The 12,646-nt window shown below is 45.6% G+C and overlaps 1 non-coding gene across 1 annotated transcript; it reads left to right on the top strand.

The window, feature by feature from the left end:
- The first annotated feature begins 531 nt into the window (after positions 1-531).
- Positions 532-619, top strand: trnap-cgg (transfer RNA proline (anticodon CGG)). The gene is given in 2 exon segments: positions 532-567; positions 584-619. It is a non-coding gene; the product is annotated as a tRNA-Pro (tRNA).
- The last annotated feature ends 12,027 nt before the right edge of the window (positions 620-12,646 follow it).

Genomic DNA, 12,646 nt, shown 5'->3' on the forward strand with positions numbered 1-12,646 from the left:
CACAAAAACATTTCGATTCTCGAGAACAGAAAACAATTGAGATAGGGAGAAAGATTCTAGAGATCACAATTCCACCTTGGTGGGACATTTTCAGAAATATAGAAGTTCCTGCCGGGATCAGAATAGCTTCCCACTTTTTGGTTGTCTGTCAACTCGCGATTATTCTTTACTTATGGTGTCTCACTTGTTGAGTGAAACGCAGAGGCCGTCAGGTCAGGCTGTACGCTCCCTGGCCAAACTTGGGGATCGCACAGGGAGGATTAACACCATACCACCATGAACTCATCCTTTTTTGGCGTGGAAGCAAGTCATCCTCATTTCGAGGGACCACCTATGATGATGATGATGATGGATACATTAACGTCCCGACAGCTCACTGACTGCAGGAGTGAGACCGTGTGGCGCTTCAGAAGACATGTCAAAAAGACAAAGTCACTGATTCCGTCTCATGTTCTCCTCCAATCAGGAATCGCAACAAACTAAAAATGCTTAATAATGGTTACACCTTATCTCCAAATAGACTTCATACTTGGCTTGTTGATCTAGAGGTATGATTCTCGCTTCGGGGTTGTTATTTAAAGTATGCGAGAGGTCCCGGGTTCAAATCCCGGACGAGCCCTCATTTTGCCGCGAATTTTGAATTTGCATCGAACTTTTGCAAAGAAGGCCTTGCATTTCTGCAGCGTCTGTCAGGAACTCATGATGCCCCAAAGTGCTTTACAGTCGTTGAGTTGCCTTTGAAATGTTGTCACGTGAGGAAAGATGTGCCCAAGTCACCTCACACGCACCTCAACTCTTTGTGAAGGAGATCATAGAATCATAGAATTTTACAGCACGGAAGGAGGCCATTTCGGCCCATCGTGTCCGCATCGGCCAACAAGAGGCCATCCAGCCTAATCCCACTTTCCAGCTCTAGGTCCATAACCCTGCAGGTTACGGCACTTCAGGTGCACATCCAAGCACTTTTAAAATGTGGTGAGGGTTTCTGCCTCTACCACCCTTTCAGGCAGTGAGTTCCAGACCCCCACAACCCTCTGCGTGAAGAAATTTCCCCTCTAAACTTTCTACCAATTACTTTAAATTTATGCCTCCTTGTTGATGATCCACCTGCTAAGGGAAATAGGCCCATTCTATCCACTATATCTAGGCCCCTCATAATTTTATACACCTCAATGAAGTCTCCCCTCAGGCTCTGTTCCATGGAAAACAAACCCAGCCTATCCAATCTGTCCTCATGGCTAAGATTCTCCACTCCCGGCAACAGACTCGTAAATCTCCTCTGTATCCTCTTCAGTGCAATCATGTCCTTCCTGTAATATGGCGACCAGAACTGCACGCAGTTGTCCAGCAGTGGCCAAACCTGCCCCACCGACCCCATCTCTTGTATTCTATTCCTCGGATAATAAAGGCAAGCATTCCATATTCCTTCTTAACCACCTTATCGACCTGGCCTGCTACTTTCAGGGATCTGTGGACATGCACTGCCTGGATTCTGGGGAGGACCCAGCAGATTGGAAAACTGCAAAATGTAATGCCCCTATTTAAAAAAGGAGGAAGACAAAAAGCAGGAAACTATAGACCAGTTAGCCTAACGTCTGTGGTTGGGAAAATGTTGGCGTCCTTTATTAAAAAAGCAGTAGCAGGACATAGAAACATAGAAACGTAGAAAATAGGTGCAGGAGAAGGCCATTCGGCCCTTCGAGCTTGCACCACCATTCAATAAGATCATGGCTGATCATTCAGCTCAGTACCCCTTTCCTGCTTTCTATCCATTCCTCTTGATCCCTTTAGCCTTAAGGGCCACATCTAACTCCCTCTTGAATATATCTAACGAACTGGCATCAACAGCTCTCTGTGGCAAAGAATTCCACAGGTTAACAACTCTCTGAGTGAAGAAGTTTCTCCACATCTCGGTCCAAAATGGCTTCCCCCTTATCCCTTAGACTCTGACCCCTGGTTCTGGACTTCCCCAAACATCGGGAACATTCTTCCTGCCTCTAACCTGCCCAGTACCGTCAGAATTTTATATGTTTCTATGACATCCCCTCTCATTCTTCTAAACTCCAGTGAATGCAGGCCCAGTCGATCCAGTCTCTCCTCATATGTCAGTCCTGCCATCCCGGGAATCAGTCTGGTGAAACATCGCCGCACGCCCTCAATAGCAAGAACATCCTTCCTCAGATTAGGAGACCAAAACTGAACACAATATTCCAGGTGACGCCTCACCAAGGCCCTTTAAATCTTCAGTAAGACCTCCCTGCTCCAATACTCAAATTCCCCAGCTATGAAGGCCAACATGCCATGTGTCTTCTTCACCGCCTGCTGTACCTGCATGCCAACTTTCAATGATTGATGTACCATGACACCCAGGTCACGTTGCACATCCCCTTTTCCTAATCTGTCACCATTCAGATAATATTCTGCCTTCACGTTTTTGCCACCAATGTGGATAACCTCACATTTATCTACACTATACTGCATCTGCCATGTATTTGCCCACTTACCGAACCTGTGCAAGTCACCCTACAGCCTATTAGCATCCTCCTCACAGCTCACACCGCCACCCAGCTTAGAGACACCTGCAAACTTGGAGATAGTACAATCAATTCCGTTGATTCCATCTAAATCATTGATGTATATTGTAAATAGCTGGGGTCCCAACACTGAGTCCAGTGACATCCCACTAGTCACTGCCTGCGATACTGAGAAGGACCCATTTATCCCTGCTCCCTGCTACCTGTCTGCCAACCAGTTCTCTACCCACGTCAATACATTACCCCCAATACCATATGCTTTCATTTTGCAAACTAATCTCTTGTGTGGGACCTTGTCAAAAGCCTTTTGAATGTTCAAACACATTACATCCACTGGTTTTCCCTTGTCCACTCTGCTAGTTGCATCCTAAAAAAATTCTCGAAGATTTGTCAAGCATGATTTCCCTTTCATAAATCCTTGCTGACTTGGACAGATCTTGTCACTGCTTTCCAAATGTGCTGCTATTTCATCTTTAATAATTGATTCCAGCATTTTCCCCACTACTGATGTCAGGCTAATCTGTCTATAATTATATATTTTCTCTCTCCCTCCTTTTTTAAAAAGTGTTGTTACATTAGTTTCCCTCCAGTCCATAGGAACTGATCCAGAGTCGATAGACTGTTGGAAAATGATCACCAATGCATCCACTATTTCTAGGGCTACTTCCTTAAATACTCTGGGATGCAGACTATCAGGACCTGTGGATTTATTGGCCTTCAATCCCATCAATTTGCCTAACACAATTTCCTGACTAATAAAGATTTCCTTCAGTTCCTACTTCTCGCTAGACCCTCGGTTTCCAAGTATTTCGGAAGGTTATATGTATCTTCCTTCGTGAAAACAGAACTAAAGTATTTGTTCAATTGGTCTGCCATTTCTATGTTCCCCATTATAAATTCACCTGATTCTGACTGCAAGTGACCTACGTTTGTCTTCACTAATCTTTTTCTCTTCACATATCTACAGAAGCTTTTGCAGACAGTTTTTATGTTCCCTGCAATCTTCCTCTTATACTCTATTTTTCCGCTCCTAATTAAACCCTTTGTCCTTCTCGACTGAATTCTAAATTTCTCCCAGTCCTCAGGTTTGCTGCTTTTTCTGGCAAATTTATAGGCCTCTCCTTGGAATTAACACTATCCCTAATTTCCCTTCTTAGCCACGGTTGAGCCACATTCCCTGTTTCATTTTTTTCTCCAGACAGGGATGTACAATTGTTGAAGTTCATCCATATGATCTTTAAATGTTTGCCATTGCCTATCCACCGTCAACCCTTTAAGTCTCATTTGCCAGTCTATTCTAGCCAATTCACATCTCATACCATTGAAGTTACCTTTCCTCAAGTTCAGGATTCTCGTCTCTGAATTAACTGTGCCACTCTCCATCTTAATAAAGAATTATACCATATTGTGATCACTCTTCCCCAAGAGGCCTCGCACAACAAAATTGCTATTAGTCCTTTCTCATTCCACATCACCGAGTGTAGGAGAGCCAGCCCTCTATTTGGTTCCTCGACATATTGGTCAAGAAAACCATTCCTAATACACTCCAGGAAATCCTCCTTCACTGTATTTAGAAACATAGAAACAGAGAAAATAGGAGCAGGAATAGGCCATTCGGACCTTCTAGCCTGCACCACCTTTCAATGAGTTCATGGCTGAACATGCACCTTCAGTACCCCATTCCTGCTTTCTCACCATCCCCCTTGATTCCCCTAGTAGTAAGGACTTCATCTAACTCCTTTTTGAATATATTTAGTGAATTGGCCTCAACAACTTTCTGTGGTAGAGAATTTCACAGGTTCCCCACTCTCTGGGTGAAGGAATTTCTCCTCATCTCGGTCCTAAATGGCTTACCCCTTATCCTTAGACTGTGTCCCCTGGTTCTGGACTTCCCTAACATTGGGAACATTCTTCCTGCATCTAATCTGTCTAACCCCGTCAGAATTTTAAACGTTTCTATGAGGTCCCCTCTCATTCTTTTGAACTCCAGTGAATACAAGCCCAGTTGATCCAGTCTTTCTTGATAGGTCAGTCCCCCCATCCCGGGAATCAGTCTGGTGAACCTTCGCTGCACTTCCTCAATAGCAAGAATGTCCTTCCTCAGGTGATGAGACCAAAATTGCACACAATACTCCAGGTGTGGCCTCACCAGGGCCCTGTACAACTGTAGCAACACCTACCTGCCCCTATACTCAAATCACCTTGCTATGAAGGCCAACATGCCATTTGCTTTCTTAACCGCCTGCTGTACCTGCATGCCAACCTTCAATGACTGATGTACCATGATACCCAGGTCTCGTTACACCTCCCCTTTTCCTAATCTGTCACCATTCAGATAATAGTCTGTCTCTCTGTTTTTACCACCAAAGTGGATAACTTCACATTTATCCATATTATGCTTCTTCTGGCATGCATTTGCCCACTCACCTAACCTATCCAAGTCGCTCTGCAGCCTCATAGCATCCTCCTCGCAGCTCACACTGCCACCCAACTTAGTGTCATCCGCAAATTTGGAGATACTACATTTAATCCCCTCGTCTAAATCATTAATATACAGTGTAAACAGCTGGGGCCCCAGCACAGAACCTTGCGGTACCCCACTAGTCACTGCCTGCCATTCTGAAAAGTCCCTATTTACTCCTACTCTTTGCTTCCTGTCTGACAACCAGTTCTCAATTCATGTCAGCACACTACGCCCAATCCCATATGCTTTAACTTTGCACATTAATCTCTTGTGTGGGACCTTGTCGAAGCCTTCTGAAAGTCCAAATATACCACATCAACTGGTTCTCTCTTGTCCACTCTACTGGAAACATCCTCAAAAAATTCCAGAAGATTTGTCAAGCATGATTTCCCTTTCACAAATCCATGCTGACTTGGACCTACCATATCACCTCTTTCCAAATGCACTGCTATGACATCCTTAATAATTGATTCCATCATTTTACCCACTACCGATGTCAGGCTGACCTCCCTGTTATCTCTCCCTCCTTTTTAAAAAAGTGGGGTTGCATTGGCTACCCTCCACTCCATAGGAACTGATCCAGAGTCAATGGAATATTGGAAAATGGCTGTTAATGCATCCACTATTTCCAAGGCCACCTCCTAAAGTACTCTGGGATGCAGTCCATCAGACCCTGGGGATTTATCGGCCTTCAATCCCATCAATTTCCCCAACACAATTTCCCGACTAATAAGGATTTCCCTCAGTTCCTCCTCCTTACTAGACACTCCGACCCCTTTTATATCCGGAAGGTTGTTTGTGTCCTCCTCAGTGAATACCAAACCAAAGTACTTGTTCAATTGGTCTGCCATTTCTTTGTTCCCCGTCATGACTTCCCCTGATTCTGACTGCAGGGGACCTACGTTTGTTTTTACTAACCTTTTTCTCTATACATATCTATAGAAACCTTTGCAATCCGTCTTAATGTTCCCTGCAAGCTTCTTCTCGTACTCCATTTTCCCTGCCCTAATCAAACCCTTTGTCCTCCTCTGCTGAGTTCTAAATATCTCCCAGTTCCCAGGTTCGCTGCTATTTCTGGCCAATTTGTATGCCACTTCCTTGGAATTAATACTATCCCTGATTTCCCTTGATAGCCACGGTTGAGCCACCTTCCCTTTTTTATTTTTACGCCAGACAGGCATGTACAATTGTTGTAGTTCATCCATGCGGTCTCTAAATATCTGCCATTGCCCATCAACAGTCAACCCCTTCAGTATCATTCGCCAATCTATCCTAGCCAATTCAAGCCTCATACCTTCAAAGTTACCCTTCTTTAAGTTCTGGACCATGGTCTCTGAATTAACTGTTTCATTCTCCATCCTAATGCAGAATTCCACCATACTATGGTCACTCTTCCCCAAGGGGCCTCGCACAACGAGATTGCTAATTAATCCTCTCTCATTACACAACACCCAGTCTAAGTTGGCCTCCCCCCTAGTTGTTTCCTCGACATATTGGTCTAAAAAACCATCCCTTATGCACTCAAGGAAATCCTCCTCCACCGTATTGCTTCCAGTTTGGTTAACCCAATCTATGTGCATATTAAAGTCACCCATTATAACTGCTGCACCTTTATTGCATGCACCCCTAATTTCATGTTTGATGCCCTCACCAACATCACTACTACCGTTTGGAGGTCTGTACACAACTCCCACTAACGTTTTTTGCCCTTTGGTATTCTGCAGCTCTACCCATATAGATTCCACATCATCCAAGCTAATGTCCTTCCAAACTATTGCCTTAATTTCCTCCTTAACCAGCAATGCTACCCCACCTCCTTTTCCTTTTATTCTATCTTTCCTGAATGTTGAATACCCCTGGATGTTGAGTTCCCAGCCCTGATCATCCTGGAGCCACGTCTCCGTAATCCCAATCACATCATATTTGTTAACATCTATTTGCACAGTTAATTCATCCACCTTATTGCAGATACTCCTTGCATTAAGACACAAAACCTTCAGGCTTGTTTTTTTAACACCGTTTGTCCTTTTAGAATTTTGCTGTACAGTGGCCCTTTTTGTTCTTTGCCTTGGGTTTCTCTGCCCTCCACTTTTCCTCATCTCCTTTCTGTCTTTTGCTGTTGCCTCCTTTTTGTTTCCCTCTGTCTCCCTGCATTGGTTCCCATCCCCCTGCCATATTCGTTTAAATCCTCCCCAACAGCACTGGCAAACACTCGCCCGAGGACATTGGTCCCGGTCCTGCCCAGGTGCAGACCGTCCGCTTTGTACTGGTCCCACCTCCCCCAGAATCGGTTCCAATGCCCCAGGAATTTGAATCCCTCCCTGCTGCACCACTGCTCAAGCCACGTATTCATCTGCGCTATCCTGCTATTCCTACTCTGACTATCCCGTGGCACTGTTAGCAATCCCGAGATTACTACTTTTGAGGTCCTACTTTTTAATTTAGCTCCTAGCTCCTTAAATTCGTTTTGTAGGACCTCATCCCTTTTTTTACCTATGTCGTTGGTACCAATGTGCACCACGACAACTGGCTGATCTCCCTCCCTTTTTAGAATGTCCTGCACCCGCTCCGAGACATCCTTGACCCTTGCACCAGGGAGGCAACATACCATCCTGGAGTCTCGGTTGCGGCCGCAGAAACGCCTATCTATTCCCCTCACCATCGAATCCCCTATCACTATCGCTCTCCCACTCTTTTTCCTGCCCTCCTGTGCAACAGAGCCAGCCACGGTGCCATGAACTTGGCTGCTGCTGCCCTCCCCTGATGAGTCATCCCACTCAACAGTACCCAAAGCGGTGTATCTGTTTTGCAGGGGGATGACCACAGGGGACTCCTGCACTACCTTCCTTGCACTACTCTTCCTGCTGGTCTTCCATTCCCTAGCTGGCTGTGGACCCTTCTCCTGCGGTAAGACCAACTCGCTACACGTGATACTCACGTCATTCTCAGCATCGTGGATGCTCCAGAGTGAATCCACCCTCAGCTCCAATTCCGCAACGTGGACCGTCAGGAGCTTGAGGTGGATACACTTTCTGCAGATATAGTCGTCAGGGACACTGCATTCGTCCCTGAGTTCCCACATGGTACAGGAGGAGCATCACACCCGACCGAGCTCTCCTGCCATGACTTAACCCTTAGATACACTTAAATTCGCAACAACAATGTTAAAAGTTACTCACTGATATAGAAGAGAAAAAAGAAAAGAGAAAAACTACTCACCAATCACTCACCCTCTTGGCTGTGACGTCAACTTTTGATTTATTTCTACTTCTTTTTTGCCTTCTCTCCCCGCTGCAGCTGCACAGGTTCGCCTCTCGGACTGCCGCCGCCTCTCGCTGCCGCTGGGTCTTTATAGGCCTCACCAACCATGCACTCCCGCCTCTCGGACTGCCGCCGCCTCTCGCTGCCGTTGGGTCTTTATAGGCCTCACCAACCATGCACTCCCGCCTCTCGGACTGCCGCCGCCTCTCGCTGCCGCTGGGTCTTTATAGGCCTCACCAACCATGCACTCCCGCCTCTCGGACTGCCGCCGCCTCTCGCTGCCGCTGGGCCTTTATAGATCTCACCAACCACGCACTCCCGCCTCTCGGTTTGGTTAGCCCAATGTCTATGCAGATTAAAGTTGCACATGATAACTACTGTACCTTTACGCATCCATAATTTCTTGTTTGATGCTGTCCCCAAACTCACTACTACTGTTTGGTTGTCTGTGCACAACTCCCATGAGTGTTTTATGCCCTATGGTATTCCGCAGCTCTAGCCATACAGTATCCACACCGTCCAAGCTAATGTCCTTCCTTACGATTGCGTTAATTTCCTCTTTAACCAGCAACGTTACCCGACCTCCCTTTCCTTTCTGTCTATCCTTCTTGAATGTTGAATACCTCTGCATGTTGCGTTCCCAGCCTTGGTGACCCTGGAGCCATGTCTCTGTAATCCCAATTATATCATATTTGTTAATTGCTGTTGATGCAGTTAATTCTTCCACCTTATTACGAATACTCCTCGCATTGAGGCAAAGAGCCATCAGGCTTGTCTTTTTAATATACTTTCTCCCTTTAGAATTTTGCTGTAATGTGGTCCTTTTTGATTTTTGCCTTGTGTTTCTCTGCCCTCCACTTTTATTTTTCTTCTTTCTATCTTTTGCTTATGCACCCATTTTACTTCCTTCTATCTCCCTGCATAGGTTCCCATCCCCCTGCCATATTAGTTTAACCCCTCCTTAACAGCACTAGCAAACACTCCCCTAGACATTGGTTCCGGTTCTGACCAGGTGCAGACCGTCCGGTTTGTACTGGTCCCACCTACCCCAGAACCGGTTCCCATGTCCCAGGAATTTGAATCCCTCCCCACTGCACTACTCATCAAGCCACATAGTCATCTGAGCTGTCCTGCAATTTCTACTCCGACTAGCACGTGGCACTGGTTGCAATCCTGAGATTACTACCTTTGAGATCCTACTTTTTCATTGAACTCCTAGCTCCCTAAACTCAGCTTGTAGGACCTCATCCCGTTTTTTCCTATATCGTTGGTACCTATATGTACCACGACAGCTGGCTATTCACCCTTCCCCTCCAGAATACACTGCAGCCGCTCCGAGACATCCTTGACTTTTGCTCCAGGGAGGCAACATACCATTCTGGAGTCTCGATTGCAGCCGCAGAAATATCTATCTTTTCCCCTTAAAATAGAAACCCCTATCACTATAGTTCTCCCATTCTTTTTCCTGCCCTCCTGTGCAGCAGAGCCACCCCAGGTGCCATGGACTTGGCTGCTGCTGCCTTCCCCTGATGAGTCATCTCCTCTAACAGTACCCAAGATGGTGTATCTGTTTTGCAGGGGGATGACACCAGGGTACTCCTGCACTACCTTCCTTCCACTGCTCTTCCTGATGGTCACCTATTCCCTATCTGCCTGAGTAAACTTTACCCGCGGAGTGACCAACTCACTAAACGTGCTATTCACGACATCCTCAGCATCGCGGATGCTCCAGAGTGACACCATGCGCAGCTCCAGTGCCGCAATGCAGCCTGTTAGGTGCTGCAGCTGGATACACTTCCTGCACATGTAGTCATCAGGAACACTGGAAGCGCCCCTGACTTCCCACATAGCACAGGAGGAGCATGACACGTGTCCGAGCTCTCCTGCCATGACTTAACCATTAGATTACTTAATTTGGCAACATGCCAAAGGTTTCTTGCGGCTAAGAACAAGAAGAAAGACAAAGAAACAGAAAACTACTCACCACTCAACCAGCCAATCACTTACCCTCTTGGCTGTGACGTCACCCTTTGAATACTTGTGACTTCTTTCTTACTTTTGACCCTGCACCAGCTGTAGCTCGCTGCTCGCTGCTCCTCCAGCCGCTGCTCCTCCGACTGCCGCCGATCCCCGGACTCCCGCTGGGCCTTTATAGGCCGCTGCTCACACCTCCTCCGGTCACTGCTCCTCCGGCTTTTGGAAAAAAATAAATCAGTCAGGCAGAGTCTGCATGGATTTCTGAAAGGGAAGTCATGTTTGACAAATTTGCTGGAATTCTTTGAGGATGTAATGAACAGGGTGGATAAAGGGGAACCAGGGGATGTGGTGTATTTGGACTTCCAGAAGGCATTTTGACAATGTGCCACATAAAAGATTACTGCACAAGATAAAAGTTCACAGGGTTGGGGGTAATATATTAGCATGGATAGAGGATTGGCTAACAAACAGAAAACAGAAAGTCGGGATAAATGGTTCATTCTCTGGTTAGTAAACAGTAACTAGTGGGGTGCTGCAGGGATCAGTGTTGGGACCCCAACTATTTATAATCTATATTAACGACTTGGAAGAAGGGACCGAGTGTAACGTAGTCAAAGATTGGAGGAAAAGCTATGTGTGAGGAGGACATAACAAATCTGCAAAACAACATAGCCAGGCTCAGTGAGTGGGCAAAAATTTGGCAGATGGAGTATAATGTTGGAAAGTGCAAGGTTATGCACTTTGGCAGAAAAAATCAAAGACAAGTTATTATTTAAATGGAGAAAAATTGCACAGTGCAGCAGTAACAGCGGGACCTGCGGGTACTTGTGCATGAAACACAAAAGGTTAGTATGCAGGTACAGCAATTGATCAGAAGGCCAATGGAATCTTGGCCTTTATTGCAAAGGGGATGGAGTAGAAAAGCAGAGAAGTCTTGTTGCAGTTATAAAGGAGATTGGTAAGGCAAGACCTGGAATACTGCGTGCAGTTTTGGTTTCCATATTTAATACTGCTTTACTTGCTTTGGAGATGTAGAATTTACCAATATTTCGCAAAGATTCTTTGTACCTGTTCCCCTGCAGAGGAGAAGAATCCCTTTCTGAACTTTTAAAATGGAAGGACAAACTTCGGGACACAAATGAGTTTAAAGAGGAAGACGAGGCCTGCAGGGGATAAAAGGGGATGCATTCATGGAGCCCCCACAGTGTTTTAACTCATAAGAAAGAGATTTTAATTTGTACCTAAATTACAGAAGCCTGAGATCCCCTAAACATCTCTGGGAAGCAGCATATCAATTTTAAGATTCTACAACATTTTGGCTGCGAAAAAAGAGTTACCGAATACATGACATGGGGCTAACCTCTGTGAAGCAAATTCGTGTATTAAGGGTCCCAGACTGTCTGGGGGAACTATGCAACACCAATTCACACGCTAATAGATAATCAAATTACCAACCATTATCTAAATGACACAACTCAATCAAATTACTGCTGAACAAGCCCGACAAATTCTGACAAAGAAGAGCTCAAAACTAATGAGCAGCTTCCTTGAAACAAAGAGCTGGGCCAGATTTGGTGGGAGATAAGGAAGCCTTTTTGGGATATATCTATTCCCAGTTTTACAAGGAAAAGAACACAAGCAGCCGGAGGTGGGGAGTGAAGAAATGGAGTAGTGGAGAAAACTGCAAGAACTCATCAAGGATCGACCGAGCATGCAAACAGCACGAGGCCCACGAAACGGAAGGTTGTCAGCAACCAAATTGACAAATGGGCCACCACAACCAGCGAAACGACCAACCGAAACCAACTCAGCAAAAACCGAAGAATCGACATTTATTTCCATTCTACAATCTACTTCTGAACGACCAACGGGTGAGAAATTACCAAAAAGGACTAACTAAAACTATTCCTAACCAAAGAAAGTGGGTACTTACTCCATACATCCAAAACTCAACTTACTGCATCACCCCAACTGAAGACCACGCAGTCCGTAGTCCTCTCCTCCGTCCGGGATACGGCTCGCCTAGAAGGCCAAGTGCAGTGAACCCCGAAACCGCGATTCACCGGCAACTGTCAAAAGCGATTGGTGAGCATAGCTCCTGAACCCCCAGAGCTATAACTTAGTTAGTCAGGGGAATTGAGAGCGGGGGAGGCTAGGATAACTCGTGTAAATGTATCTGCATTCTCCTCTTTACCCCATTTAGAGTTTAAGTAGTATTCTTTTCCCCATAGGCTGTATGTTGACAATTTATTCAACGTGTTGTACCCCTTAGTGTCTATGGCTATTACTATTCTGTGTGTGTTATTAAAGATGTGCCTTTTACTTCCTTTTAAACACAATAAAGCCATACCTGCTTCCTATCTTGAAACCGATTGTTTGCCCAAGTCTGTCACAGCCCCTTTATAATTCA

The sequence above is a fragment of the Pristiophorus japonicus genome, unplaced genomic scaffold (genome assembly GCF_044704955.1).
Source record: "Pristiophorus japonicus isolate sPriJap1 unplaced genomic scaffold, sPriJap1.hap1 HAP1_SCAFFOLD_112, whole genome shotgun sequence".
NCBI lineage: Eukaryota > Metazoa > Chordata > Chondrichthyes > Pristiophoridae > Pristiophorus > Pristiophorus japonicus.